We start from the raw sequence: 27,628 nt of genomic DNA on the forward strand, positions 1-27,628 counted from the left end.
CTATAGGCCCAACCCTTGAAATATGGAAACGAAATAGAAGCAAGGAGTACATTTCATCAGTATACTCCCCTATGACACCATTGTTTGATAATCCGAAGTTCTTACCAGGAGACTCCAAAATGGCTTTCAAGCCATGGCGTGAGGCAGGCATCTCGAGATTGGGCCAACTATACAATTCTTCGGGGGTGCTGCCATTCCCAGAGGTCCAATCCAAGTGGCTCCTCCCCAATAAGGAAATTTGGAGATACCTCCAAGTCAAACATTTCCTCCAGTCTAAGGAAATGAAGGAGGCAGGCTCTAGAGACCTAACGCCTTTTGAACAACTAGTCTGTTCACAGAACATGTCAGCGCATACTACATCACACATATACAAATACCTAATTGAAAACCAATTCCCCACTTTACCAAAATTTACCACAGACTGGGAGAATGACCTGAACCTGACAATTAGCGGGCCACAGTGGACTTCCATTTTTGAGAAGTCATGGAGCAGCTCCACTAACATACTCACTTTAGAAACCCACTTCAAAGTTATTTCCCGTTGGTACCGCTGCCCATCCATGCTCTCCAAGATGTTCCCGGGGGTCTCGGCAACTTGTTGGAGATGTGGTTCTGATCTTGGCTCCCCAGTACACATTTGGTGGACATGCCCGACATTACGGCCCTTCTGGAACAATGTGATCGAGATCTCAAAAGAAATACTGGGTCCAGAGATCCCAGACAGTCCAGAATTCTGGCTACTCAACCTACACTCCTCTCCCTTATCAAAATATAAAAAATCTGTACTGAAATATCTCAATAGCGCAGCGAAGGCAGTCATACCAGTCCATTGGAGATCCACCTCCCCACCATCCCTCTTAAACTGGTTCCAAAGAATAGAGCTTTACAGATCAATGGATGACATTATAATGTCCTCCCCAGACAAATTCCAAACATATTCCATGATCTGGCTCCCTTGGCTAGAATTCTGTGAGACAGACAAACACAAAAATATCGTTAACAAGCCTCAACCTCCGTCCTGAGCCCAAGCACACAAATAGGAAACAGCGCAATCCCCGCCAGATGCTTAGCTGGTTCCCACACCCAACTTCTTCCCCTTCCCCTTATTCTCTCTTTCTTTCTTTCCCCCCTTCTCCTTCCTACATAATATATTACTGAGACATATTTTCTGTTGAAACTGCACACAGCAAGTTCATGCTTAAAATGTTTATTGGGAATTATACCCAAACGTAACACTACCCTTCATGTCACATTCCTGATTTATACCTGATTACAATATTTTTTTTTTAATGACAGAAGAGATTGTTTAAGTATGAGCCTTTCAAAAACGAAAAGAAAATGTTCCCACTGTTGTAACCATTCATTTGTTTTCTAACTCAAATAAAAATTTAACATGCAAAAAAAAACTTCATCTCCCATATCACTTTCAATACTTTTCCTTCCATACAATTCTTTGTAAAACTTAACTACTTCTTCCGTTAATTTACCACCACTAACATCCATTCCTTCTCCATTCCTTAATACATCCATATCATTTTTCCTTTTACATATTTTCCTGAAAAAAAAACCTTGTACATTTCTCATTTGTCTCTTGATGCTCAACTTTCGCTCTAAAAATGATTTTCTTCCCCCTATTTTCCAAATAGTTGTTTAACACACACCTTTCTTTCACAATCTCTTCACTCATGTCAAATCCTAGATCTCTCATTTTGTAAAGATACTTCATTCTTACACATAATGCCTCATACCTCATTCTTTCCTTCCTTACTTTTTTGATTCCCCATTTTCTGAAAAAACACCTCATCCTAACTTTCAGCCACTCCCACCATACTAATATATTCTCAAAGTCATTTTTTCTCCTCTTCCATATTGCATACATCTTAACCAAATCATCCCTTACTTTACAGTCTTCTAGCAAACGAACATTTAATTTCCATATACCTCTACCATATACATTGTTTACATTCCCTTGGACTTCACATATAATGCATTCGTGATCTGAAAAAGGCATTCTTACCTGCTCTCCATTCATACATGATATACCTTTGGATATGAAAATATAGTCAATTCTGGAAGTTATGCCTCCTCTATCAGCAATATACGTTGGTGGAGGTGGCTTCCCCATACACACCGCAGCTGCATCTATAAAGGAAAAATCCGTAATAATCTGATTTAATATATTCCCGGTTATATCAACACTCCTAGTACTTCCATATCCTCTCCCACTTTTCTCAATTATACAATTGAAATCCCCCATTAACATAAGGGGTGTTCTTCCAGGAAGGAATAACCTTATCTTATCAAACAATTTCTTTCTTTCTAATTTACAAGCAGGAGCATATATACACATGATCCTAAACCTCCACCCTCTAAGACTAAAAGTCCCTACAATACATCTCCCTTCTTCCACCTCAAAAAAATCCTCCCCTATAATATCCATATTATTTATTACAATACCCACCCCATCATTTTTATTTAAACAAGACCCAGACCAAAAACTATCCCCTTTGTCCCATTCTTCTTTTTTAATGGGCTCTGAAATCCCACATTCCTGTACACAAATTATATCAGCTTTTAAGTTTTTTAATATTTCAAAAACCGCAGCACTCCTGGGTCTGCTTGTTATCAGCCTGACATTTAATGTTGCAACTTTTACACTAATGTTGCTTGTAATATTAGGCATAGGTAGATTTAGAAGTCCCGTAAATAATTTCAAGGTAGTTGGTTACAAAAACACAACTTAAATCAGCATCATCCAATTTCATCATAGTTCTCCTTCCCAGTCAAACGTGCGATTGACTGTTTGGATGCCCCAAAAATATTAGAAGATTCAGTGGAAGATGGGGAACTGGCATTGTCTTCGGAACTTATGGTAGTATCCATACCATCTGGTTCAATTGCTGAGGGACTGTATTTAACCCTTTCAATTCTGGCTTTTTTAACAGCCCTTCCATCAGGAGTTGCTTTCCTCAGTTTTATAGACTCCTCATCAGACAATATGGTATCAGCACTTTGAATATCCTCTGAATCTAAATTTTGACTTTCAGCTGAGCTTTCATCACTCTCTGTAACGAGTTGACTAGCCTCAGCTGCAAAGACTTTCAACTGCTCCTCACTGTGGTCAGTTGCAGTATCAGCAGTTTGCATTGCTTTAACTGGCTGTTGTAGGATCTGGTGTAGCCTGTGCCTCCACCTCCATCTGCACATTTTGCACAACAAGCACCGGGGCTATACATGTCTTTTTAGCCTCTGTTGTGCGAGTATCCTTAGCCATTTGGCATGCTGCCTCTCTGGCTTCTCTTTCAGCTTGCTCAGCTAATCTTCGAGCACCTTGCTCTTTTCGAGCTTTGGTGAATTCTGAGCATGTTTTGAAAGAATGTCCAGGTTCCCCGCAGAGGTCGCATTTGCGTTCCTCTGGGCACTGGTTTGCTTCATGCCCCTCTTTTCTGCAGTTTCTACAGGTTCTCCCTTTCTCACACTCTTCCCTTGTGTGGCCATATTCAAAACATTTTCTGCAGAATCTGGGTTGGGTGGGGTAATATAGGAAGCACCTGTTGCCTCCAATTGTGAAATTAGCAGGAGGATGCATTACCCCACCTGGACATCTATCATCCCTCCTTAGTTTACACCAAAATTTTCTTTTGGCATTAAAGATACCCATACTGTTTTTCAAAAATTCCCCTCCTCTCACAGAACTGCAATACCTTGCAAGGAAAGCAAGTAACAAATCATAGTTCATAAACGGATTGTAAGCATGTTCTGTGATTGGGACTTCTTGTGCAGTAAATAGGGGAAACATTTCTATCCCCTCCATTTTAGGGTCCAGATATTTCTCTTTTAACATTTCATAAGCTTTGTAACTGTCTTTCCCATCGAAAAAACTGACATCATACATGCCCTGGTTAGGAAAATCTTGGATACAAAAAATAGTACTTAGCTCCACTCCTGCCAGCTCCACCAAAACTTCCCTCACGAGATGATAAAGTCCACAGTCTTTCCTCCTTCTTTCTTGCACGAAAAAACAGATTGAATTCTTCAGTCCAGGTGTTCCAGCCATGATGCTTCAAAATTCCTGCGGTGTTGATACCTCCTCAGCGTAGTAGATCCCACAGAAAAGTTTTCCAACCTCACAACCTCAGGCCTAGACCTCAGCCCGGGCCAAAAGGCTGCAAAGCCCATCTCTGGCTGATTCTGTGAGTTTTCAGTTAGACAAGGGTAAGGAAGGACCTTGATAAGTTACGAAGACCAAATAAAGCCCTTATGCAAATTATTTAGAAATGAGACCATCAGATTGGCTGATGCAATTGTCATTCAAAATAAGCAATTCTGATTGGTTTATGTACTGTCAGTTAACAGCTTTCTTTTTTACAACTTTTGCTCGGACCATCATGCAATAGTTTTCAACCAGCAAGACAATTGGTCTAGAATTTTCTTGTTATCAACCATCTCTGGCTGATTCTATGAGTTTTCAATTAGACAAGGGTAAGGAAGGACCTCAATAAGTTACGATGACCAAATAAAGCCCTTATGCAAATTATTTAGAAATGAGACCATCAGATTGGCTGTTGCAAATCTGATTGGTTTATTTACTGTCAGCCAACAGCTTTTTTTTTGCTGGGTCCATCATGCAATAGTTTTCAACCAGCAAGACAATTGGGCTAGAATTTTCTTGTTATCAACCATCTGTGGCTGATTCTGTGGGTTTTCAATTAGACTATTGTAAGGAAGGACCTCAGTAAGTTACGAAGACCAAATAAAGCCCTTATGCAAATTAATTTAGAAATTAGACCATCTGATTGGCTGATGCACTTGTCATTCAAAATAAACAATTCTGATTGGTTTATGTACTGTCAGCCAACAGCTTTCTTTTTGCTGGGACCATCATGCAATAGTTTTCCACCACCAAGAAAATTGGTCTAGAATTTTCTTGTCATCAACCATCTGTGGCTGATTCTGTGGGTTTTCAATTAGACTATTGTAAGGAAGGACCTCAGTAACTTATGAAGACCAAATAAAGCCCTTATGCAAATTAATTTAGAAATTAGACCATTTGATTGGCTGATGCACTTGTCATTCAAAATAAGCAATTCTGATTGGTTTATGTACTGTCAGCCAACAGCTTTCTATTTTACAACTTTTGCTGGGACCATCATGTAATAGTCTGCAACCTGCAAGACAATTGGTCAAGAATGTTCTTGTTATCAACCATCTGTTACTGATTGTGTGAGTTTTCAATTAGACTATGTGAGGAAGCACCTAGTAAGTTATGGAGACCAAATAAAGCTCTTATGCAAATTATTTTAGAAATGAGACCATCTGATTGGTTGATGTAATTGTCATTCAAAATAAGCAATTCTGATTGGATTATGTACTGTCAGTTAACAGTTTCTATTTTACAACTTTTGCTGGGACCATCATGCAATAGTCTTCAACCAGCAAGACAATTGGTCAAGAATTTTCTTGTTATTAACCATCTCTGGCTGATTCTGTGAGTTTTCAATTAGACAAGGGTAAGGAAGGACCTCATTAAGTTACGAAGACAAAATAAAGCCCTTATGCAAATTAATTTAGAAATGAGACCATCTGATTGGCTGATGCAATTGTCATTCAAAATAAGCAATTCTGATTGGTTTATGTACTGTCAGCCAACAGCTTTCTTTTTACTGGGACCTTCATGCAATAGTTTTCAACCAGCAAGACAATTGGTCAAAAATGTTCTTGTTATCAACCATCTATGGCTGATTCTGTGTGTTTTCAATTAGACTATGGTGAGGAAGGACCTAGTGAGTTATGGAGACCAAATAAAGCTCTTATGCAAATTAGTTTAGAAATGAGACCATCTGATTGGTTGATGTAATTGTCATTCAAAATAAGCAATTCTGATTGGTTTATGTAATGTCAGTTAACAGCTTTCTATTTTACAACTTTTGCTGGGACCATCACGCAATAGTCTTCAACCAGCAAGACAATTGGTCAAGAATTTTCTTGTTATCAACCATCTCTGGCTGATTCTGTGAGTTTTCAATTAGACAAGGGTAAGGAAGGACCTCTTTAAGTTACGAAGACCAAATAAAGCCCTTATGCAAATTAATTTAGAAATGAGACCATCAAATTGGCTGATGCAATTGTCATTCAAAATAAGCAATTCTGATTGGTTTATGTACTGTCAGCCAACAGTTGTTTTTTTTAGCTGGGACCATCATGCAATAGTTTTCAACCAGCAAGACATTTGGTCTAGAATTTTCTTGTTATCAACCATCTGTGGCTGATTATGTGGGTTTTCAATTAGACTAGGGTAAGGAAGGACCTCAGTAAGTTATGAAGACCAAATAAAGCCCTTATGCAAATTAATTTAGAAATGAGACCATCTGATTGGCTGATGCACTTGTCATTCAAAATAAGCAATTCTGATCGGTTTATATACTGTCAGCCAACAGCTTTCTATTTTACAACTTTTTCTGGGACCATCATGCAATAGTTTTCAACCAGCAAGACAATTGGTCTAGAATTTTCTTGTTATCAACCATCTGTGGCTGATTCTGTGGGTTTTTAATTAGACTAGGGTAAGGAAGGACCTCAGTAAGTTATGAAGACCAAATAAAGCCCTTATGCAAATTAATTTAGAAATGAGACCATCTGATTGGCTGATGCAATTGTCATTCAAAATAAGCAATTCTGATTGGTTTATGTACTGTCAGCCAACAGCTTTCTTTTTACTGGGACCTTCATGCAATAGTTTTCAACCAGCAAGGCAATTGGTCAAAAATGTTCTTGTTATCAACATCTGTGGCTGATTCTGTGTGTTTTCAATTAGACTATGGTGAGGAAGGACCTAGTAAGTTATGGAGACCAAATAAAGCTCTTATGCAAATTAGTTTAGAAATGAGACCATCTGATTGGTTGATGTAATTGTCATTCAAAATAAGCAATTCTGATTGGTTTATGTACTGTCAGTTAACAGCTTTCTATTTTACAACTTTTGCTGGGACCATCATGCAATAGTCTTCAACCAGCAAGACAATTGGTCAAGAATTTTTTTGTTATCAACCATCTCTGGCTGATTCTGTGAGTTTTCAATTAGACAAGGGTAAGGAAGGACCTCGAGAAAATGGGTATACTCAAGATGGGGTACTCAGAGTAGGAATAGGCGCCCTGTGGGGTGTGTTGCTAAGCTGCTCCTACTTGAGGGGTGTTAACCCTCTATAGATATAGAATAAGCAAAAAAAGGTTGTGGAGCACTGGAAATGGATCAATTGAATATTACAAATTTAATGAAATATATATAAAGTTTAAATAACAGCTGAATGGACATATATAATAAAAAATTGAATAATGACAATATAATTAGAAATGACAATAAAATAGGACAAGGTAAGGTGATACTTAGGTCTCTGGATAGCTGCCGTGTATGTCCCTGGAATTGAAGGGCTTTAGAATTCCTTGGAAGTTGCCCAATAGAATGGTATAGACAGTGGGCTGTCCTGGATTGTATTGAAAGACGCTGGAGGATGATCTTGTTCCCAATAGAGGAGTCCTCACTAGGATGCGCTGATTGTTGATGGTCACTGTGGTCGGTCTCACGCTGGAGGATGATCGAATTCCTGTTTAGTGGAAAGGTCCTCACGATATTGCGGATAGTTGAACCACAGAAGTGCGATGGAAGTAGATCTCCAATGGAGGGAGATTTTGGGGGCAATCCGGACAGGATGACAATGAAAGAGACATATTCCGGGATTGGCAGGGAATATAGCAGCATAGGCAGAGATCCTTACCAGTCCAAACTTAAAAGTAGCAAGTGCTGCCTAACATGTTTCGTCGTGATGTCACGACTTTATCAAAGGTATGGCACTTGGTAAAGGGGTTGGGTTTAAATACCCTTAAACAGGAAGCTTACATTCACATATATTCAATTATCCAATTGATCCTTAGAACGCATATAAAAATTGAAATAAAGGCTAATACATCACAGTGTGTTACTTTTATATAGGAGGCAGACCTAATGAGAGTAAAAGACAAAAGTATATATTATTACCTGAGGTGTTATTTGATCTAGTAGCATTTCACAGTGCAGACGGCCGGCTGGAACGTACGCCGCGTCTCCACTTCCGGCCTATGGAACGCATGTAGTTGCGCCCATTAATATGACGCTTGTCAGGAGCGATGTCGCGTGTGGATTTGTTTTCTCCACACAGCGCTCTGTGGCACGCATATGCGTGTCACAGCGTACAAACCAGGAAGTCCGGGCGTGGTTATTGGAAGGCTTGATTTGCTATGAGACGCTTATGCGTGTCATTTGTTCCGGAAATGTGGTACAAAAAGAATTACATGGAAAGTTGCAATACCGGACTTTGAATATATACACATATTCATCAATACTATAAATAATTGGTAAATAAAATAAAATAAAATTATATAAATAAAAATTAATAGAGATAATGGTCGTTTATATCGATTGTAATAGGGAGGACTGAATACATCATTTGACAAAAAGGAGGGGGGGGGATCCATGTGTATTACGGAGACATCCAGATACATATAGATGGAATATACATAGAACTGTTTGGATATTATAACGTGCATCTCTAAAAAGGGATATTAGAACTTCCTAAGTAGTTCTTTCATTCTAACATTTAAAAGTAAAAAAGTATGACGGAGGAAGGATATGTAGCACTTGTAGACAATAAAATGTAGATGAATACACTTGGATTATATATAGGCACATACATTTTATATATTTTAGAGAATACACTAAAAAGCACAAATACATGGAGGGAGACCAAAGGATGTATATACACAAAAGTTGTGCATGTATGTAAATTCCTTATGATTATAGAGCCATCTCCAAATTTGCTCACTGACATATTAAAGGGAACAGTACCTCTAGTGAAAGGGATATGTTGTGAGATCTATAAAGAAAAATGCCCTGTTGTACACATAGCTTTCATAGATATGTATGTTATGTTTTTATTTTATTATATTGAGTAATTTTATATTGTTATTATTTGAACAGAGAAAAAAAAAAAAGGGGGGGGGGGTTGCGGAAAATAAGAGAAAGAGGGATGTATGGAAGGGATGAGGCCAGTTCTAAAGACAGACATTAAGTTCGACTTGGTCGTTAAGTCCTTCAGGGTGGATGCTATTCATTTTGTGCATCCAGTATATTTCTTGTTTGCACAATAATTTGAATCGGTCTCCTCCCCTTAAGGTACATTTAATATGTTCTAATCCCAGTACCCTCAAGCACTGGGGGTCACTATTATGATGGGTGGAGTAGTGCCTTGATACACTGTGGCTGGCCATATGATTGATTATATTTCTCCGATGCTCTCGGAATCTCTCTTTTAATGATCGGGTTGTACGTCCGATATCCTTGAGACCACAAGAGCAAACAAGTAAATATATAACGTATGTGGTGTCACAATTGATGAATGACTTTATTTTATATCTTTCCTTTTCGTTAGCAGTAGATATCTCTAGAGTTCTGTTCTGAATATGTTTGCATGTGATGCATCTATTTTTGTTGCATCTGTAGCACCCTAATGTTGGTTGTAACCATGTGGTTTTTTCTACTTTTTTTGCTGTTTCCTTTCCTGTGTTTTTAAGAAGGCTGGGAGCTAGGATGTTTTTGACCGTAGTGTTTCTTTTGAAGATAAAGGAAGGTTTAATAGGGAGCTGATCTCATAAAACTGTGTCACATTTGAGCAGATTGAAGTTTTTTGTAATAATCTCTCTTATTTTTCTGTATTCCCCATTAAATGTTGATATAAATGAAATATCATTCTCATTTTGTTTTTTCAAACCCATTCTATCTTGGTGGTTTTTGTTAGTTAGTAATGTCGATCTGTCTAGCATTTCGACTTCTTCATATGCTTTTTTTATCAAGTTTGGGGGGTATCCCCTATCCAGAAAGGAACTCGCCATAGTACTACTTTGTATTTTGTAAGTTTCTAGGTCGGAGCAGTTCCTGCGTAAACGCATGAACTGTCCTTTTGGTATGTTAGACTTCCAGGGGGGGTAATGTGCGCTCTTAAAGTGTAAGTAAGAGTTGGTGTTGACTTCTTTAGTGTAATTGGATGTGTGTATGCGGTTATCAGTGACTGTGAGTGATATATCTAGGTAATTGATGTGGGTGGGGTGATATGTATGTGTGAATTGCATATTGAAGGTGTTATTGTTCATAAAAGTGACAAAGGATTGTGCAGATTGTGCATCCCCATCCCAAATGAAAAACAAATCGTCAATATAACGGCCATAGAGGACCATGCTCCCCCCGTGTCCGCCCCCCCACACGAGCTGGTCTTCGACCATGCCCATGTAGAGGTTGGCGTAACTCGGGGCGAACCTGGTCCCCATGGCCGTCCCCATAACCTGTAAATAATATTGGGAGTTGAAAAGAAAATAATTGTGTTGGAGTATGAACCTGATAGCGTCCACCAGAAAAGTGATGTGTGTGTCACTGAGGTCACCATCGGTCCGTAGTCTATCGGATATTGCTTGAATTCCCAAATGGTGGGGGATATTGGTATATAAACTAGTGACGTCAAGTGTGAGGAAAGCATAGCTATCCCTCCACTCGACGTCCTTAATTAAATTTAGAAAGTGTGTAGTGTCTTTGATGTGTGACCTCAGTGACATCACCCGTGCTTGTAGAAATGAGTCTACATATGCTGATAGATTCTAAGTGATGGAGTGAATACCTGAAATAATAGGGCGCCCAGGAGGTGAAATTAGTGTCTTGTGTATTTTGGGGAGGTGATAATAAATGGGGGTGATGGGGTGTTTGGAATAAATAAAGTTAAATTCATCCTTGGAAATAAGGTGATTTTCAAGTGCTGTGTCTAATAGTTGGTGTAATGACATGTTGTATTGTATAGTGGGATCGTGTTGAAGTGTAGTGTAATGTGTAGTGTTGGTGAGTTGTCTGTTAGCTTCATGTATGTAATCTGTAGTATCTTTGAGCACAATACCCCCCCCCCCTTTGTCTGCTTCTTTTATTGTAATGTTATGGTCTTCTTGTAATCTTTTTAATGCCCGTCTCTCCCATTTATTTAGATTATCTTTCTTGTAATTTTTCTTTTTTTGTGTGGAAGAGTTGAGGCAAAGGTGTTTAAAATCCTCCATTGTAGCTTTATAAAAAGTGATCGAAGTTTAAATCTATGTCTATCCGAATCTAGATCATAAAGTAGTTTACGTGGGGGACTGGACATACTCTCTTTCAAGAGTTGTTCCAGTTCCATTAAGGATTGTTGATCATCTTGATCTAGTAAAATGGGCAGGGAAGTATCATTATTTCTGGTTAATTTTTGTTTTGCAAAATGTTTCTTTCTGCATAGGGTCCTAACAAACCGATTTAGTTCTACAAATAATGTAAACATATTAGGTGGTGTAGTAGGGCAGAATTTGAGACCCTTATTTAGGATCTGTATTTCCCCTTTTGTAAGTTTTTTTGAGGATAAATTGAAATTTTTTTGGGGTAGTGGTCTTTTTTTATTTTTATTATTTTTTAGGGTTTTTAATTGTAATTTCCTCCCCCCTCTCTTTCCTCTCGCTTGGAATTTCTTCTCTTTTTGTTTGGGTTTCTGAACATGGGGCTTTGTCCCAAAGGGGCTCTCTCTGTTGGTTCTTGTGTATTTGTTGGTCTAAAAAAAACACCTCAGTGGGGTTCTCTTTATGTGGTTCTCTGGGGCCTGTTTTCGGTCTTGCTCCCATGTCTCCCCTTGGTGTTCTGGGATCTGTCTGGTGGTGATTGGGAATATTTCTCTGTTGAGGTCTCCGGTATTGGTTTCCTCTATCATTATTATGTGGGGATGAATATGTATTGGAAAATTTGCTATTTCTAGTTGAGTTTCTACGTTGGGGATATACTGACGGGTTTTTAACTCTGTCATATTGTGTTGTTCTTTTCTTGTATATACGAATATCTCTCCCTCTATAGTCCTCTTGATCTCTTTGAAATTTCTTACATTTCATTTCCATCAGTGCATTCTCAAATTTTAGCATTTTATCAGTGAGTGTCTCATCTCTTTCCTTGTATTCTTTTGTACCCATATGTTTGTCTACTTTTTTCTTTATAGTTTCAATCTCACTTTCTATGGACTGTGCCTTTTTAAGTCTATATTCGACCACTAGTTTAATTAATGAGAGAGAGCACTGATCTAGCAGTGCAAGCCATCTTTGTTGGAAGGCTTCATCATTTTGGAAAATTGAAGGTTTGGTCAAACGCAGACCCCTGGGTATCATTTTTTGGGTGATGTACTTCTGTAGGTTTACACCATCCAACCAGTGTCTGGTTTCTTGTTTGAGCAAATCCTCCAAGTTTTCATAATCTTCCTTTTGATCGTTCTCAGTAACAATTTATTTTTCTCTCGGATTATCCCATTGTGAAAAATAGGTCTGCCTCCTATTTATGCGTTCCTTAAAATTAGCAAAACACCCCATCGGTCTGCCTATTCAAAAAACAAGAAGCAAGAGAAAATGGGTATACTCGATATGGGGTACTCAGAGTAGGAATAGGCGCCCGGTGGGGTGTGTTGCTAAGCTGCTCCTATTTGAGGGGTGTTAACCCTCTATAGATATAGAATAAGCAAAAAAAGGTTGTGAAGCGCTGGAAATGGATCAATTGAATATTACAAATTTATTGAAATATATATAAAGTTAAAATAACAGCTGAATGGACATATATAATAAAAAATTGAATAATGACAATATAATTAGAAATGACAATAAAATAGGAGAAGGTAAGGTGATACTTAGGTGTCTGTAAGGCTGCCGTGTATGTCCCTGGAATTGAAGGGCTTTAGAATTCCTTGGAAGTTGCCCAATAGGATGGTATAGACAATGGGCTGTCCTGGATTGTATAGAAAGACGCTGGAGGATGATCTTGTTCCCAATAGGTGAGTCCTCACTAGGATGCGTTGATTGTTGATGGTCACTGTGGTCGGTCTCACGCTGGAGGATGATCGAATTCCTGTTTAGTGGAAAGGTCCTCACGATATGAAGGTAAAGTCGTGACATCACAACGAAACATGTTAGGCAGCACTTGCTACTTTTAAGTTTGGACTGGTAAGGATCTCTGCCTATGCTGCTATTTTCCCTGCCAATCCCAAAATTTGTCCCTTTCATTGTCACCCTGTCCGGATTGCCCCCAAAATCTCCCTCCATTGGAGATCTACTTCCATTGCACTTCTGTGGTTCAACTATCCGCAATATCGTGAGGACCTTTCCACTAAACAGAAATTCGATCATCCTCCAGCGTGAGACCGACCACAGTGACCATCAACAATCAGCGCATCCTAGTGAGGACTCCCCTATTGGGAACAAGATCATCCTCCAGCGTCTTTCTATACAATCCAGGACAGCCCACTGTCTATACCATCCTATTGGGCAACTTCCAAGGAATTCTAAAGCCCTTCAATTCCAGGGACATACACGGCAGCTATCCAGAGACCTAAGTATCACCTTACCTTGTCCTATTTTATTGTCATTTCTAATTATATTGTCATTATTCAATTTTGTATTATATATGTCCATTCAGCTGTTATTTTAACTTTATATATATTTCATTAAATTTGTAGTATTCAATTGATCCATTTCCAGCGCTCCACAACCTTTTTTTCCTAACTGTATTGGCTTACTAAAAAAAATCATGTGTTGGTAATGTAAAAAGACCTACAGGACATGATATTAGCAGGGGATCTTAAATTAAACTACTAAAGAGGCTCAACACTGTTTAGCTGCCAAAAGCAGTTGGAATTGGGCCTAAACAGTGTGGTAAGTCTTTAGGTGATGGCTATTGTGTCTGTTTGACCTCTTCCAAATGTCTCTACAGGAAATAAAAAGAAAAAGTTTCCAATTTAAATAGCTAGAGAATAAAAACAACTTGCCAGTAATGTGAAAAACCCTACAGCACCTGGTGTTCCCATGTGGTCTCCCACCCAAGTACTAACCAGGCCCAACACTACTTAGCTTCCAAGATCAGACGAGATTGGGCCTATCCAATGTGTTATGGCTGTAGGTGAGGTACAGGCACTTTTTTGCCCTCTGCTACTTCTATCACCAGGTAAGCTAATAAAAAAGTTTCCTAACTGTATTGGCTTACTGAAAAAAATCATGTGTTGGTAATGTAAAAATACCTACAGGACATGATATTAGCAGGGGTCTTAAATTAAACTACTAAAGAGGCTCAACACTGTTTAGCTGCCAAAAGCAGTTGGAATTGGGCCTAAACAGTGTGGTAAGTCTTTAGGTGATGGCTATTGTGTCTGTTAGACCTCTTCCAAATGTCTGTACTGGCAATAAAAAGAAAAAGTTTCCAATTTAAATAGCTAGAGAATAAAAACAATTTGCCAGTAATGTAAAAAAACCTACAGCACCTGGTGTTCCCATGTGGTCTCCCACCCAAGTACTAACCAGGCCCAACACTGCTTAGCTTCCAAGATCAAACGACATTGGGCCTATCCAATGTGGTATGGCTGTAGGTGGAATACAGGCACTTTTTTGCCCTCTTCTACTTCTATCACCAGGTAAGCTAATAAAAAAGTATCCTAACTGTATTGGCTTACTGAAAAAATCATGTGTTGGTAATGTAAAAAGACCTACAGGACATGATATTAGCAGGGGGTCTTAAATTAAACTACTAAAGAGGCTCAATACTGTTTAGCTGCCAAAAGCAGTTGGAATTGGGCCTAAACAGTGTGGTAAGTCTTTAGGTGATGGCTATTGTGTCTGTTTGACCTCTTCCAAATGTCTCTACAGGAAATAAAAAGAAAAAGGGGGAAATTTACTAAAGGAAATTTGTAAAAAAATAGGTGCATTTGTATCCAGAAATACACTTATTTTTGACATTTACTATCCCGAAAACACGGCAAATCGTATGCGTATTGATGTGCTATCAATACGAATATGAATTGCTGTATCTTCGGGATAGTAAATGTCAAAAATAAGTGTATTTCTGGATACAAATACACCTATTTTTTACAAATTTCCTTTAGTAAATGTCCCCTAAAGTTTCCAATTTAAATAGTTAGATAATAAAAACAATTTGTCAGTAATGTGAAAAAACCTACAGCACCTGGTGTTCCCATGTGGTCTCCCACCCAAGTACTAACCTGGCCCAACACTGCTTAGCTTCCAAGATCAGACAAGATTGGGCCTATCCAATGTGGTATGGCTGTAGGCAAGATACAGGCACTTTTTTGCCCTCTTCTACTTCTATCACCATGTAAGCTAATAAAAAAGTTTCCTAACTGTTTTGGCTTACTGAAAAAAAATCATTTGTTGGTAATGTAAAAAGACCTACAGGACATATTATTAGCAGGGGATCTTAAATGAAACTACTGAAGAGGCTCAACACTGTTTAGCTGCCAAAAGCAGTTGGAATTGGGCCTAAACAGTGTGGTAAGTCTTTAGGTGATGGCTATTGTGTCTGTTTGACCTCTTCCAAATGTCTGTACTGGCAATAAAAAGAAAAAGTTTCCAATTTAAATAGCTAGATAATAAAAACAATTTGCCAGTAATGTGAAAAAACCTACAGCACCTGGTGTTCCCATGTGGTCTCCCACCCAAATACTAAACTGGCCCAACACTGTTTAGCTACCAAGATCAGGCCTATCCAATGTGGTATGGCTGTAGGTGAGATACAGGCACTTTTTTGCCCTCTTCTACTTCTATCACCAGGTAAGCTAATAAAAAAGTTTCCTAACTGTATTGGCTTACTGAAAAAAATCATGTGTTGGTAATGTAAAAAGACCTACAGGACATGATATTAGCAGGGGGTCTTAAATTAAACTACTAAAGAGGCTCAACACTGTTTAGCTGCCAAAAGCAGTTGGAATTGGGCCTAAACAGTGTGGTAAGTCTATAGGTGATGCCTATTGTGTCTGTTTGACCTCTTAAAAAATGTCTGTACTGGCAATAAAAAGAAAAAGTTTCCAATTTATATAGCTAGAGAATAAAAACAATTTGCCAGTAATGTGAAAAAACCTACAGCACCTGGTGCTCCCATGTGGTCTCCCACCCAAGTACTAACCAGGCCCAACACTGCTTAGCTTCCAAGATCAGATGAGATTGGGCCTGTCCAATGTGGTATGGCTGTAGGTGAGATACAGGAACTTTTTTGACCTCTTCTACTTCTATCACCAGGTAAGCTAATAAAAAAGTTTCCTAACTGTATTGGCTTACTGAAAAAAATCATGTGTTGGTAATGTAAAAAGACCTACAGGACATGATATTAGCAGGGGATCTTAAATGAAACTACTAAAGAGGCTCAACACTGTTTAGCTGCCAAAAGCAGTTGGAATTGGGCCTAAACAGTGTGGTAAGTCTTTAGGTGATGGCTATTGTGTCTGTTTGACCTCTTCCAAATGTCTCTACAGGCAATAAAAAGAAAAAGTTTCCAATTTAAATAGCTAGAGAATAAAAACAATTTGCCAGTAATGTGAACAAACCTACAGCACCTTGTGTTCCCATGTGGTCTCCCACCCAAGTACTAACCAGGCCCAACACTGCTTAGCTTCCAAGATCAGACAAGATTGGGCCTATACAATGTGGTATGGCTGTAGGTGAGATACATGCACTTTTTTGCCCTCTTCTACTTCTATCACCAGGTAAGCTAATAAAAAAGTTTCCTAACTGTTTTTGCTTACTGAAAAAAATCATGTGTTGGTAATGTAAAAAGAGCTACAGGACATGATATTAGCAGGGGGTCTTAAATTAAACTACTAAAGAGGCTCAACACTGTTTAGCTGCCAAAAGCAGTTGGAATTGGGCCTAAACAGTGTGGTAAGTCTTTAGGTGATGGCTATTGTGTCTGTTTGAACTCTTCCAAAGGTCTGTACTGGCAATAAAAAGAAAAAGTTTCCAATTTAAATAGCTAGAGAATAAAAACAACTTGCCAGTAATGTGAAAAAACCTACAGCACCTGGTGTTCCCATGTGGTCTCCCACCCAAGTACTAACCAGGCCCAACACTGCTTAGCTTCCAAGATCAGACGAGATTGGGCCTATCCAATGTGGTATGGCTGTAGGTGAGATACAGGCACTTTTTTGCCCTCTTCTACTTCTATCACCAGGTAAGCTAATAAAAAAGTTTCCTAACTGTATTGGCTTACTGAAAAAAATCATGTGTTGGTAATGTAAAAAGACCTACAGGACATGATATTAGCAGGGGGTCTTAAATTAAACTACTAAAGAGGCTCAACACTGTTTAGCTGCCAAAAGCAGTTGGAATTGGGCCTAAACAGTGTGGTAAGTCTTTAGGTGATGGCTATTGTGTCTGTTTGACCTCTTCCAAAGGTCTGTACTGGCAATAAAAAGAAAAAGTTTCCAATTTAAATAGCTAGATAATAAAAACAATTTGCCAGTAATGTGAAAAAACCTACAGCACCTGGTGTTGCCATGTGGTCTCCCACCCAAATACTAACCTGGCCCAACACTGTTTAGCTACCAAGATCAGGCCTATCCAATGTGGTATGGCTGTAGGTGAGATACAGGCACTTTTTTACCCTCTTCTACTTCTATCACCAGGTAAGCTAATAAAAAAGTTTCCTAACTGTATTGGCTTACTGAAAAAAGTCATGTGTTGGTAATGTAAAAAGACCTACAGGACATGATATTAGCAGGGGGTCTTAAATTAAACTACTAAAGAGGCTCAACACTGTTTAGCTGCCAAAAGCAGTTGGAATTGGCCCTAAACAGTGTGGTAAGTCTTTAGGTGATGCCTATTGTGTCTGTTTGACCTCTTAAAAAATGTCTGTACTGGCAATAAAAAGAAAAAGTTTCCAATTTATATAGCTAGAGAATAAAAACAATTTGCCAGTAATGTGAAAAAACCTACAGCACCTGGTGTTCCCATGTGGTCTCCCACCCAAGAACTAACCAGGCCCAACACTGCTTAGCTTCCAAGATCAGATGAGATTGGGCATATCCAATGTGGTATAACTGTAGGTGAGATACAGGAACTTTTTTGACCTCTTCTACTTCTATCACCAGGTAAGCTAATAAAAAAGTTTCCTAACTGTATTGGCTTACTGAAAAAAATCATGTGTTGGTAATGTAAAAAGACCTACAGGACATGATATTAGCAGGGGATCTTAAATGAAACTACTAAAGAGGCTCAACACTGTTTAGCTGCCAAAAGCAGTTGGAATTGGGCCTAAACAGTGTGGTAAGTCTTTAGGTGATGGCTATTGTGTCTGTTTGACATCTTCCAAATGTCTCTACAGGCAATAAAAAGAAAAAGTTTCCAATTTAAATAGCTAGAGAATAAAAACAATTTGCCAGTAATGTGAACAAACCTACAGCACCTTGTGTTCCCATGTGGTCTCCCACCCAAGTACTAACCAGGCCCAACACTGCTTAGCTTCCAAGATCAGACAAGATTGGGCCTATACAATGTGGTATGGCTGTAGGTGAGATACATGCACTTTTTTGCCCTCTTCTACTTCAATCACCAGGTAAGCTAATAAAAAAGTTTCCTAACTGTTTTTGCTTACTGAAAAAAATCATGTGTTGGCAATATAAAAAGACCTACAGGACATGATATCAGCAGGGGATCTTAAATTACTAAAGAGGCTCAACACTGTTTAGCTGCCAAAAGCAGTTGGAATTGGGCCTAAACAGTGTGGTAAGTCTTTAGGTGATGGCTATTGTGTCTGTTTGACCTCTTCCAAATGTCTGTACTGGCAATAAAAAGAAAAAGTTTCCAATTTAAATAGCTAGAGAATAAAAACAATTTGCCAGTAATGTGAGAAAACCTAAAGCTCATGGTGTTTCCATGTGGTCTCCCACCCAAGCACTAATCAGGCCCAACACTGCTTAGCTTCCAAGATCAGACGACATTGGGCCTATCCATCATGGTATGGCTGTAGGTGACATACAGGCACTTTTTTGCCCTCTTCTACTTCTATCACCAGGTAAGCTAATAAAAAAGTTTCCTAACTGTATTGGCTTACTGAAAAAAATCATGTGTTGGTAATGTAAAAAGAGCTACAGGACATGATATTAGCAGGGGGGTCTTAAATTAAACTACTAAAGAGGCTCAACACTGTTTAGCTGCCAAAAGCAGTTGGAATTGGGCCTAAACAGTGTGGTAAGTCTTTAGGTGATGGCTATTGTGTCTGTTTGAACTCTTCCAAAGGTCTGTACTGGCAATAAAAAGAAAAAGTTTCCAATTTAAATAGCTAGAGAATAAAAACAACTTGCCAGTAATGTGAAAAACCCTACAGCACCTGGTGTTCCCATGTGGTCTCCCACCCAAGTACTAACCAGGCCCAACACTGCTTAGCTTCCAAGATCAGACGAGATTGGGCCTATCCAATGTGGTATGGCTGGAGGTGAGATACAGGCACTTTTTTGCCCTCTTCTACTTCTATCACCAGGTAAGCTAATAAAAAAGTTTCCTAACTGTATTGGCTTACTGAAAAAAATCATGTGTTGGTAATGTAAAAAGACCTACAGGACATGATATTAGCAGGGGGTCTTAAATTAAACTACTAAAGAGGCTCAACACTGTTTAGCTGCCAAAAGCAGTTGGAATTGGGCCTAAACAGTGTGGTAAGTCTTTAGGTGATGGCTATTGTGTCTGTTTGACCTCTTCCAAATGTCTCTACAGGCAATAAAAAGAAAAAGTTTCCAATTTAAATAGCTAGATAATAAAAACAATTTGCCAGTAATGTGAAAAAACCTACAGCACCTGGTGTTCCCATGTGGTCTCCCACCCAAATACTAACCTGGCCCAACACTGTTTAGCTACCAAGATCAGACAAGATTGGGCCTATCCAATGTGGTATGGCTGTAGGTGAGATACAGGCACTTTTTTGCCCTCTTCTACTTCTATCACCAGGTAAGCTAATAAAAAAGTTTCCTAACTGTATTGGCTTACTGAAAAAAATCATGTGTTGGTAATGTAAAAAGTCCTACAGGACATGATATTAGCAGGGGGTCTTAAATTAAACTACTAAAGAGGCTCAACACTGTTTAGCTGCCAAAAGCAGTTGGAATTGGGCCTAAACAGTGTGGTAAGTCTTTAGGTGATGCCTATTGTGTCTGTTTGACCTCTTAGAAAATGTCTGTACTGGCAATAAAAAGAAAAAGTTTCAAATTTATATAGCTAGAGAATAAAAACAATTTGCCAGTAATGTGAAAAAACCTACAGCACCTGGTGTTCCCATGTGGTCTCCCACCCAAGTACTAACCAGGCCCAACACTGCTTAGCTTCCAAGATCAGATGAGATTGGGCCTATCCAATGTGGTATGGCTGTAGGTGAGATACAGGAACTTTTTTGCCCTCTTCTACTTCTATCACCAGGTAAGCTAATAAAAAAGTTTCCTAACTGTATTGGCTTACTGAAAAAAATCATGTGTTGGTAATGTAAAAAGACCTACAGGACATGATATTAGCAGGGGATCTTAAATTAAACTACTAAAGAGGCTCAACACTGTTTAGCTGCCAAAATCAGTTGGAATTGGGCCTAAACAGTGTGGTAAGTCTTTAGGTGATGGCTATTGTGTCTGTTTGACCTCTTCCACAGGTCTGTACTGGCAATAAAAAGAAAAAGTTTCCAATTAAAATAGCTAGAGAATAAAAACAACTTGCCAGTAATGTGAAAAAACCTACAGCATCTGGTGTTCCCATGTGATCTCCCAACCAAGGACTAACCAGGTCCAACACTGCGTAGTTTCCAAGATCAGACGAGATTGGGCCTATCCAACGTGGTATGGCTGTAGGTGAGATACAGGAACTTTTTTGCCCTCTTCTACTTCTATCACCAGGTGAGCTAATAAAAAAAGTTTCCTAACTGTATTGGCTTACTGAAAAAAATCATGTGTTGGTAATGTAAAAAGACCTACAGGACATGATATTAGCAGGGGTCTTAAATGAAACTACTAAAGAGGCTCAACACTGTTTAGCTGCCAAAAGCAGTTGGAATTGGGCCTAAACAGTGTGGTAAGACTTTAGGTGATGCCTATTGTGTCTGTTTGACCTCTTCCAAAGGTATGTACTGGCAATAAAAAGAAAAAGTTTCCAATTTAAATAGCTAGAGAATAAAAACAATTTGCCAGTAATGTGAAAATACCTACAGCACCTGGTGTTCCCATGTGGTCTCCCACCCAAGTACTAACCAGGCCCAACACTGCTTAGCTTCCAAGATCAGACGACATTGGGCCTATCCAATGTGGTATGGCTGCAGGTGGAATACAGGCACTTTTTTGCCCTCTTCTACTTCTATCACCAGGTAAGCTAATAAAAAAGTATCCTAACTGTATTGGCTTACTGAAAAAATCATGTGTTGGTAATGTAAAAAGACCTACAGGACATGATATTAGCAGGGGGTCTTAAATTAAACTACTAAAGAGGCTCAATACTGTTTAGCTGCCAAAAGCAGTTGGAATTGGGCCTAAACAGTGTGGTAAGTCTTTAGGTGATGGCTATTGTGTCTGTTTGACCTCTTCCAAATGTCTCTACAGGAAAAAAAAGGAAAAGTTTCCAATTTAAATAGTTAGATAATAAAAACAATTAGCCAGGAATAAGAAAAAACCTACAGCACCTGGTGTTCCCATGTGGTCTCCCACCCAAGTACTAACCTGGCCCAACACTGCTTAGCTTCCAAGATCAGACAAGATTGGGCCTATCCAATGTGGTATGGCTGTAGGTAAGATACAGGCACTTTTTTGCCCTCTTCTACTTCTATCACCATGTAAGCTAATAAAAAAGTTTCCTAACTGTTTTGGCTTACTGAAAAAAATCATTTGTTGGTAATGTAAAAAGAACTACAGGACATATTATTAGCAGGGGATCTTAAATGAAACTACTGAAGAGGCTCAACACTGTTTAGCTGCCAAAAGCAGTTGGAATTGGGCCTAAACAGTGTGGTAAGTCTTTAGGTGATGGCTATTGTGTCTGTTTGACCTCTTCCAAATGTCTCTACAGGAAATAAAAAGAAAAAGGGGGAAATTTACTAAAGGAAATTTGTAAAAAAATAGGTGCATTTGTATCCAGAAATACACTTATTTTTGACATTTACTATCCCGAAAACACGGCAAATCGTATGCGTATTGATGTGCTATCAATACGAATATGAATTGCTGTATCTTCGGGATAGTAAATGTCAAAAATAAGTGTATTTCTGGATACAAATACACCTATTTTTTACAAATTTCCTTTAGTAAATGTCCCCCAAAGTTTCCAATTTAAATAGTTAGATAATAAAAACAATTTGTCAGTAATGTGAAAAAACCTACAGCACCTGGTGTTCCCATGTGGTCTCCCACCCAAGTACTAACCTGGCCCAACACTGCTTAGCTTCCAAGATCAGACAAGATTGGGCCTATCCAATGTGGTATGGCTGTAGGCAAGATACAGGCACTTTTTTGCCCTCTTCTACTTCTATCACCATGTAAGCTAATAAAAAAGTTTCCTAACTGTTTTGGCTTACTGAAAAAAATCATTTGTTGCTAATGTAAAAAGACCTACAGGACATATTATTAGCAGGGGATCTTAAATGAAACTACTGAAGAGGCTCAACACTGTTTAGCTGCCAAAAGCAGTTGGAATTGGGCCTAAACAGTGTGGTAAGTCTTTAGGTGATGGCTATTGTGTCTGTTTGACCTCTTCCAAATGTCTGTACTGGCAATAAAAAGAAAAAGTTTCCAATTTAAATAGCTAGAGAATAAAAACAATTTGCCAGTAATGTGAACAAACCTACAGCACCTTGTGTTCCCATGTGGTCTCCCACCCAAGTACTAACCAGGCACAACACTGCTTAGCTTCCAAGATCAGACGAGATTGGGCCTATACAATGTGGTATGGCTGTAAGTGAGATACATGCACTTTTTTGCCCTCTTCTACTTCTATCACCAGGTAAGCTAATAAAAAGTTTCCTAACTGTTTTTGCTTACTGAAAAAAATCATTTGTTGGCAATGTAAAAAGACCTACAGGACATGATATCAGCAGGGAATCTTAAATTAAACTACTAAAGAGGCTCAACACTGTTTAGCTGCCAAAAGCAGTTGGAATTGGGCCTAAACAGTGTGGTAAGTCTTTAGGTGATGGCTATTGTGTCTGTTTGACCTCTTCCAAATGTCTGTACTGGCAATAAAAAGAAAAAGTTTCCAATTTAAATAGCTAGAGAATAAAAACAATTTGCCAGTAATGTGAGAAAACCTAAAGCTCCTGGTGTTCCCATGTGGTCTCCCACCCAAGCACTAATCAGGCCTAACACTGCTTAGCTTCCAAGATCAGACGACATTGGGCCTATCCAACATGGTATGGCTGTATGTGACATACAGGCACTTTTTTGCCCTCTTCTACTTCTACCACCAGGTAAGCTAATAAAAAAGTTTCCTAACTGAATTGGCTTACTGAAAAAAATCATGTGTTGGTAATGTAAAAAGAGCTACAGGTCATGATATTAGCAGGGGGTCTTAAATTAATCTACTAAAGAGGCTCAACACTGTTTAGCTGCCAAAAGCAGTTGGAATTGGGCCTAAACAGTGTGGTAAGTCTTTAGGTGATGGCTATTGTGTCTGTTTGAACTCTTCCAAAGGTCTGTACTGGCAATAAAAAGAAAAAGTTTCCAATTTAAATAGCTAGAGAATAAAAACAACTTGCCAGTAATGTGAAAAAACCTACAGCACCTGGTGTTCCCATGTGGTCTCCCACCCAAGTACTAACCAGGCCCAACACTGCTTAGCTTCCAAGATCAGACGAGATTGGGCCTATCCAATGTGGTATGGCTGTAGGTGAGATACAGGCACTTTTTTGCCCTCTTCTACTTCTATCACCAGGTAAGCTAATACAAAAATTTCCTAACTGTATTGGCTTACTGAAAAAAATCATGTGTTGGTAATGTAAAAAGACCTACAGGACATGATATTAGCAGGGGGTCTTAAATTAAACTACTAAAGAGGCTCAACACTGTTTAGCTGCCAAAAGCAGTTGGAATTGGGCCTAAACAGTGTGGTAAGTCTTTAGGTGATGGCTATTGTGTCTGTTTGACCTCTTCCAAATGTCTCTACAGGCAATAAAAAGAAAAAGTTTCCAATTTAAATTGCTAGATAATAAAAACAATTTGCCAGTAATGTGAAAAAACCTACAGCACCTGGTGTTCCCATGTGGTCTCCCACCCAAATACTAACCTGGCCCAACACTGTTTAGCTACCAAGATCAGGCCTATCCAATGTGGTATGGCTGTAGGTGAGATACAGGCACTATTTTGCCCTCTTCTACTTCTATCACCAGGTAAGCTAATAAAAAAGTTTCCTAACTGTATTGGCTTACTGAAAAAAATCATGTGTTGGTAATGTAAAAAGACCTACAGGACATGATATTAGCAGGGGGTCTTAAATTAAACTACTAAAGAGGCTCAACACTGTTTAGCTGCCAAAAGCAGTTGGAATTGGGCCTAAACAGTGTGGTAACTCTTTAGGTGATGCCTATTGTGTCTGTTTGACCTCTTAAAAAATGTCTGTACTGGCAATAAAAAGAAAAAGTTTCCAGTTTATAAAGCTAGAGAATAAAAACAATTTACCAGTAATGTGAAAAAACCTACAGCACCTGGTGTTCCCATGTGGTCTCCCACCCAAGTACTAACCAGGCCCAACACTGCTTAGCTTCCAAGATCAGATGAGATTGGGCCTATCCAATGTGGTATGGCTGTAGGTGAGATACAGGAACTTTTTTGCCCTCTTCTACTTCTATCACCATGTAAGCTAATAAAAAAGTTTCCTAACTGTATTGGCTTACTGAAAAAATCATCTGTTGGTAATGTAAAAAGACCTACAGGACATGATATTAGCAGGGAATCTTAAATTAAACTACTAAAGAGGCTTAACACTGTTTAGCTGCCAAAATCAGTTGGAATTGGGCCTAAACAGAGTAGTAAGTCTTTAGGTGATGGCTATTGTGTCTGTTTGACCTCTTCCAAAGGTCTGTACTGGCAATAAAAAGAAAAAGTTTCCAATTAAAATAGCTAGAGAATAAAAACAACTTGCCAGTAATGTGAAAAAACCTACAGCATCTGGTGTTCCCATGTGGTCTCACAACCAAGGACTAACCAGGTCCAACACTGCGTAGCTTCCAAGATCAGACGAGATTGGGCCTATCCAATGTGGTATGCCTGTAGGTGAGATACAGGAACTTTTTTGCCCTCTTCTACTTCTATCACCAGGTGAGCTAATAAAAAAGTTTCCTAACTGTTTTGGCTTACTGAAAAAAATCATGTGTTGGTAATGTAAAAAGACCTACAGGACATGATATTAGCAGGGGGTCTTAAATTAAACTACTAAAGAGGCTCAACACTGTTTAGCTGCCAAAAGCAGTTGGAATTGGGCCTAAACAGTGTGGTAAGTCTTTAGGTGATGGCTATTGTGTCTGTTTGACCTCTTCCAAATGTCTGTAATGGCAATAAAAAGAAAAAGTTTCCAATTTAAATAGCTAGAGAATAAAAACAACTTGCCAGTAATGTGAAAAAACCTACAGCACCTGGTGTTCCCATGTGGTCTCCCACCCAAGTACTAACCAGGCCCAACACGGCTTAGCTTCCAAGATCAGACGAGATTGGGCCTATCCAATGTGGTATGGCTGTAGGTAAGATACAGGCACTTTTTTGCCCTCTTCTACTTCTATCACCATGTAAGCTAATAAAAAAGTTTCCTAACTGTTTTGGCTTACTGAAAAAAATCATTTGTTGGTAATGTAAAAAGAACTACAGGACATATTATTAGCAGGGGATCTTAAATGAAACTACTGAAGAGGCTCAACACTGTTTAGCTGCCAAAAGCAGTTGGAATTGGGCCTAAACAGTGTGGTAAGTTTTTAGGTGATGGCTATTGTGTCTGTTTGACCTCTTCCAAATGTCTGTACTGGCAATAAAAAGAAAAAGTTTACAATTTAAATAGCTAGAGAATAAAAAAATTTGCCAGTAATGTGAACAAACCTACAGCACCTTATGTTCCCATGTGGTCTCCCACCCAAGTACTAACCAGGCACAAGACTGCTTAGCTTCCAAGATCAGACGAGATTGGTCCTATACAATGTGGTATGGCTGTAAGTGAGATACATGCACTTTTTTGCCCTCTTCTACTTCTATCACCAGGTAAGCTAATAAAAAGTTTCCTAACTGTTTTTGCTTACTGAAAAAAATCATTTGTTGGCAATGTAAAAAGACCTACAGGACATGATATCAGCAGGGGATCTTAAATTAAACTACTAAAGAGGCTCAACACTGTTTAGCTGCCAAAAGCAGTTGGAATTGGGCCTAAACAGTGTGGTAAATCTTTAGGTGATGGCTATTGTGTCTGTTTGACCTTTTCCAAATGTCTGTACTGGCAATAAAAATAAAAAGTTTCCAATTTAAATAGCTAGAGAATAAAAACAATTTGCCAGTAATGTGAGAAAACCTAAAGCTCCTGGTGTTCCCATGTGGTCTCCCACCCAAGCACTAATCAGGCCCAACACTGCTTAGCTTCCAAGATCAGACGACATTGGGCCTATCCAACATGGTATGGCTGTAGGTGACATACAGGCACTTTTTTGCCCTCTTCTACTTCTACCACCAGGTAAGCTAATAAAAAAGTTTCCTAACTGAATTGGCTTACTGAAAAAAATCATGTGTTGGTAATGTAAAAAGAGCTACAGGACATGATATTAGCAGGGGGTCTTAAATTAAACTACTAAAGAGGCTCAACACTGTTTAGCTGCTGAAAGCAGTTGGAATTGGGCCTAAACAGTGTGGTAAGTCTTTAGGTGATGGCTATTGTGTCTGTTTGAACTCTTCCAAAGGTCTGTACTGGCAATAAAAAGAAAAAGTTTCCAATTTAAATAGCTAGAGAATAAAAACAACTTGCCAGTAATGTGAAAAAACCTACAGCACCTGGTGTTCCCATGTGGTCTCCCACCCAAGTACTAACCAGGCCCAACACTGCTTAGCTTCCAAGATCAGACGAGATTGGGCCTATCCAATGTGGTATGGCTGTAGGTGAGATACAGGCACTTTTTTGCCCTCTTCTACTTCTATCACCAGGTAAGCTAATAAAAAAATTTCCTAACTGTATTGGCTTACTGAAAAAAATCATGTGTTGGTAATGTAAAAAGACCTACAGGACATGATATTAGCAGGGGGTCTTAAATTAAACTACTAAAGAGGCTCAACACTGTTTAGCTGCCAAAAGCAGTTGGAATTGGGCCTAAACAGTGTGGTAAGTCTTTAGGTGATGGCTATTGTGTCTGTTTGACCTCTTCCAAATGTCTCTACAGGCAATAAAAAGAAAAAGTTTCCAATTTAAATAGCTAGATAATAAAAACAATTTGCCAGTAATGTGAAAAAACCTACAGCACCTGGTGTTCCCATGTGGTCTCCCACCCAAATACTAACCTGGCCCAACACTGTTTAGCTACCAAGATCAGGCCTATCCAATGTGTTATGGCTGTAGGTGAGATACAGGCACTTTTTTGCCCTCTTCTACTTCTATCACCAGGTAAGCTAATAAAAAAGTTTCCTAACTGTATTGGCTTACTGAAAAAAATCATGTGTTGGTAATGTAAAAAGACCTACAGGACATGATATTAGCAGGGGGTCTTAAATTAAACTACTAAAGAGGCTCAACACTGTTTAGCTGCCAAAAGCAGTTG

General features: G+C 38.9%; 12 non-coding genes and 15 pseudogenes across 12 annotated transcripts; all 27 read right to left on the reverse strand.

The window, feature by feature from the left end:
- Window positions 1-13,897: 13,897 nt before the first annotated feature.
- On the reverse strand, window positions 13,898-14,016 carry LOC146024949 (5S ribosomal RNA; annotated as a pseudogene).
- Window positions 14,017-14,360: 344 nt separating this feature from the next.
- Window positions 14,361-14,479, reverse strand: LOC146024653 (5S ribosomal RNA; annotated as a pseudogene).
- Window positions 14,480-15,058: 579 nt separating this feature from the next.
- Window positions 15,059-15,177, reverse strand: LOC146023954 (5S ribosomal RNA). The gene has a single exon (XR_014453353.1). It is a non-coding gene; the product is annotated as a 5S ribosomal RNA (ribosomal RNA).
- Window positions 15,178-15,523: 346 nt separating this feature from the next.
- On the reverse strand, window positions 15,524-15,632 carry LOC146025369 (5S ribosomal RNA; annotated as a pseudogene).
- A 346-nt stretch (window positions 15,633-15,978) lies between these two features.
- On the reverse strand, window positions 15,979-16,097 carry LOC146022557 (5S ribosomal RNA). Its single transcript, XR_014452007.1, has one exon. It is a non-coding gene; the product is annotated as a 5S ribosomal RNA (ribosomal RNA).
- Window positions 16,098-16,442: 345 nt separating this feature from the next.
- Window positions 16,443-16,561, reverse strand: LOC146024915 (5S ribosomal RNA; annotated as a pseudogene).
- Window positions 16,562-16,906: 345 nt separating this feature from the next.
- On the reverse strand, window positions 16,907-17,025 carry LOC146021774 (5S ribosomal RNA). The gene has a single exon (XR_014451251.1). It is a non-coding gene; the product is annotated as a 5S ribosomal RNA (ribosomal RNA).
- Window positions 17,026-17,370: 345 nt separating this feature from the next.
- Window positions 17,371-17,479, reverse strand: LOC146025365 (5S ribosomal RNA; annotated as a pseudogene).
- A 346-nt stretch (window positions 17,480-17,825) lies between these two features.
- Window positions 17,826-17,944, reverse strand: LOC146023383 (5S ribosomal RNA). The gene has a single exon (XR_014452804.1). It is a non-coding gene; the product is annotated as a 5S ribosomal RNA (ribosomal RNA).
- Window positions 17,945-18,289: 345 nt separating this feature from the next.
- Window positions 18,290-18,408, reverse strand: LOC146024916 (5S ribosomal RNA; annotated as a pseudogene).
- An 805-nt stretch (window positions 18,409-19,213) lies between these two features.
- Window positions 19,214-19,332, reverse strand: LOC146024644 (5S ribosomal RNA). The gene has a single exon (XR_014454015.1). It is a non-coding gene; the product is annotated as a 5S ribosomal RNA (ribosomal RNA).
- A 345-nt stretch (window positions 19,333-19,677) lies between these two features.
- Window positions 19,678-19,796, reverse strand: LOC146024851 (5S ribosomal RNA; annotated as a pseudogene).
- A 346-nt stretch (window positions 19,797-20,142) lies between these two features.
- LOC146021461 (5S ribosomal RNA) lies at window positions 20,143-20,261 on the reverse strand. Its single transcript, XR_014450948.1, has one exon. It is a non-coding gene; the product is annotated as a 5S ribosomal RNA (ribosomal RNA).
- A 345-nt stretch (window positions 20,262-20,606) lies between these two features.
- Window positions 20,607-20,725, reverse strand: LOC146025246 (5S ribosomal RNA; annotated as a pseudogene).
- A 345-nt stretch (window positions 20,726-21,070) lies between these two features.
- On the reverse strand, window positions 21,071-21,189 carry LOC146024830 (5S ribosomal RNA; annotated as a pseudogene).
- A 343-nt stretch (window positions 21,190-21,532) lies between these two features.
- LOC146023555 (5S ribosomal RNA) lies at window positions 21,533-21,651 on the reverse strand. Its single transcript, XR_014452969.1, has one exon. It is a non-coding gene; the product is annotated as a 5S ribosomal RNA (ribosomal RNA).
- Window positions 21,652-22,231: 580 nt separating this feature from the next.
- LOC146023955 (5S ribosomal RNA) lies at window positions 22,232-22,350 on the reverse strand. Its single transcript, XR_014453354.1, has one exon. It is a non-coding gene; the product is annotated as a 5S ribosomal RNA (ribosomal RNA).
- Window positions 22,351-22,695: 345 nt separating this feature from the next.
- On the reverse strand, window positions 22,696-22,814 carry LOC146025087 (5S ribosomal RNA; annotated as a pseudogene).
- Window positions 22,815-23,622: 808 nt separating this feature from the next.
- Window positions 23,623-23,741, reverse strand: LOC146021775 (5S ribosomal RNA). Its single transcript, XR_014451252.1, has one exon. It is a non-coding gene; the product is annotated as a 5S ribosomal RNA (ribosomal RNA).
- Window positions 23,742-24,086: 345 nt separating this feature from the next.
- LOC146025321 (5S ribosomal RNA) lies at window positions 24,087-24,195 on the reverse strand (annotated as a pseudogene).
- Window positions 24,196-24,541: 346 nt separating this feature from the next.
- LOC146021463 (5S ribosomal RNA) lies at window positions 24,542-24,660 on the reverse strand. Its single transcript, XR_014450950.1, has one exon. It is a non-coding gene; the product is annotated as a 5S ribosomal RNA (ribosomal RNA).
- Window positions 24,661-25,004: 344 nt separating this feature from the next.
- Window positions 25,005-25,123, reverse strand: LOC146025366 (5S ribosomal RNA; annotated as a pseudogene).
- A 345-nt stretch (window positions 25,124-25,468) lies between these two features.
- On the reverse strand, window positions 25,469-25,587 carry LOC146023641 (5S ribosomal RNA). The gene has a single exon (XR_014453051.1). It is a non-coding gene; the product is annotated as a 5S ribosomal RNA (ribosomal RNA).
- Window positions 25,588-25,931: 344 nt separating this feature from the next.
- On the reverse strand, window positions 25,932-26,050 carry LOC146025306 (5S ribosomal RNA; annotated as a pseudogene).
- Window positions 26,051-26,394: 344 nt separating this feature from the next.
- On the reverse strand, window positions 26,395-26,513 carry LOC146025313 (5S ribosomal RNA; annotated as a pseudogene).
- A 345-nt stretch (window positions 26,514-26,858) lies between these two features.
- Window positions 26,859-26,977, reverse strand: LOC146021776 (5S ribosomal RNA). Its single transcript, XR_014451253.1, has one exon. It is a non-coding gene; the product is annotated as a 5S ribosomal RNA (ribosomal RNA).
- Window positions 26,978-27,322: 345 nt separating this feature from the next.
- LOC146025400 (5S ribosomal RNA) lies at window positions 27,323-27,431 on the reverse strand (annotated as a pseudogene).
- Window positions 27,432-27,628: the final 197 nt, after the last annotated feature.

This window comes from Crinia signifera, chromosome 7 (genome assembly GCF_055691185.1).
Source record: "Crinia signifera chromosome 7, ASM5569118v1, whole genome shotgun sequence".
NCBI classification, from domain to species: domain Eukaryota; kingdom Metazoa; phylum Chordata; class Amphibia; order Anura; family Myobatrachidae; genus Crinia; species Crinia signifera.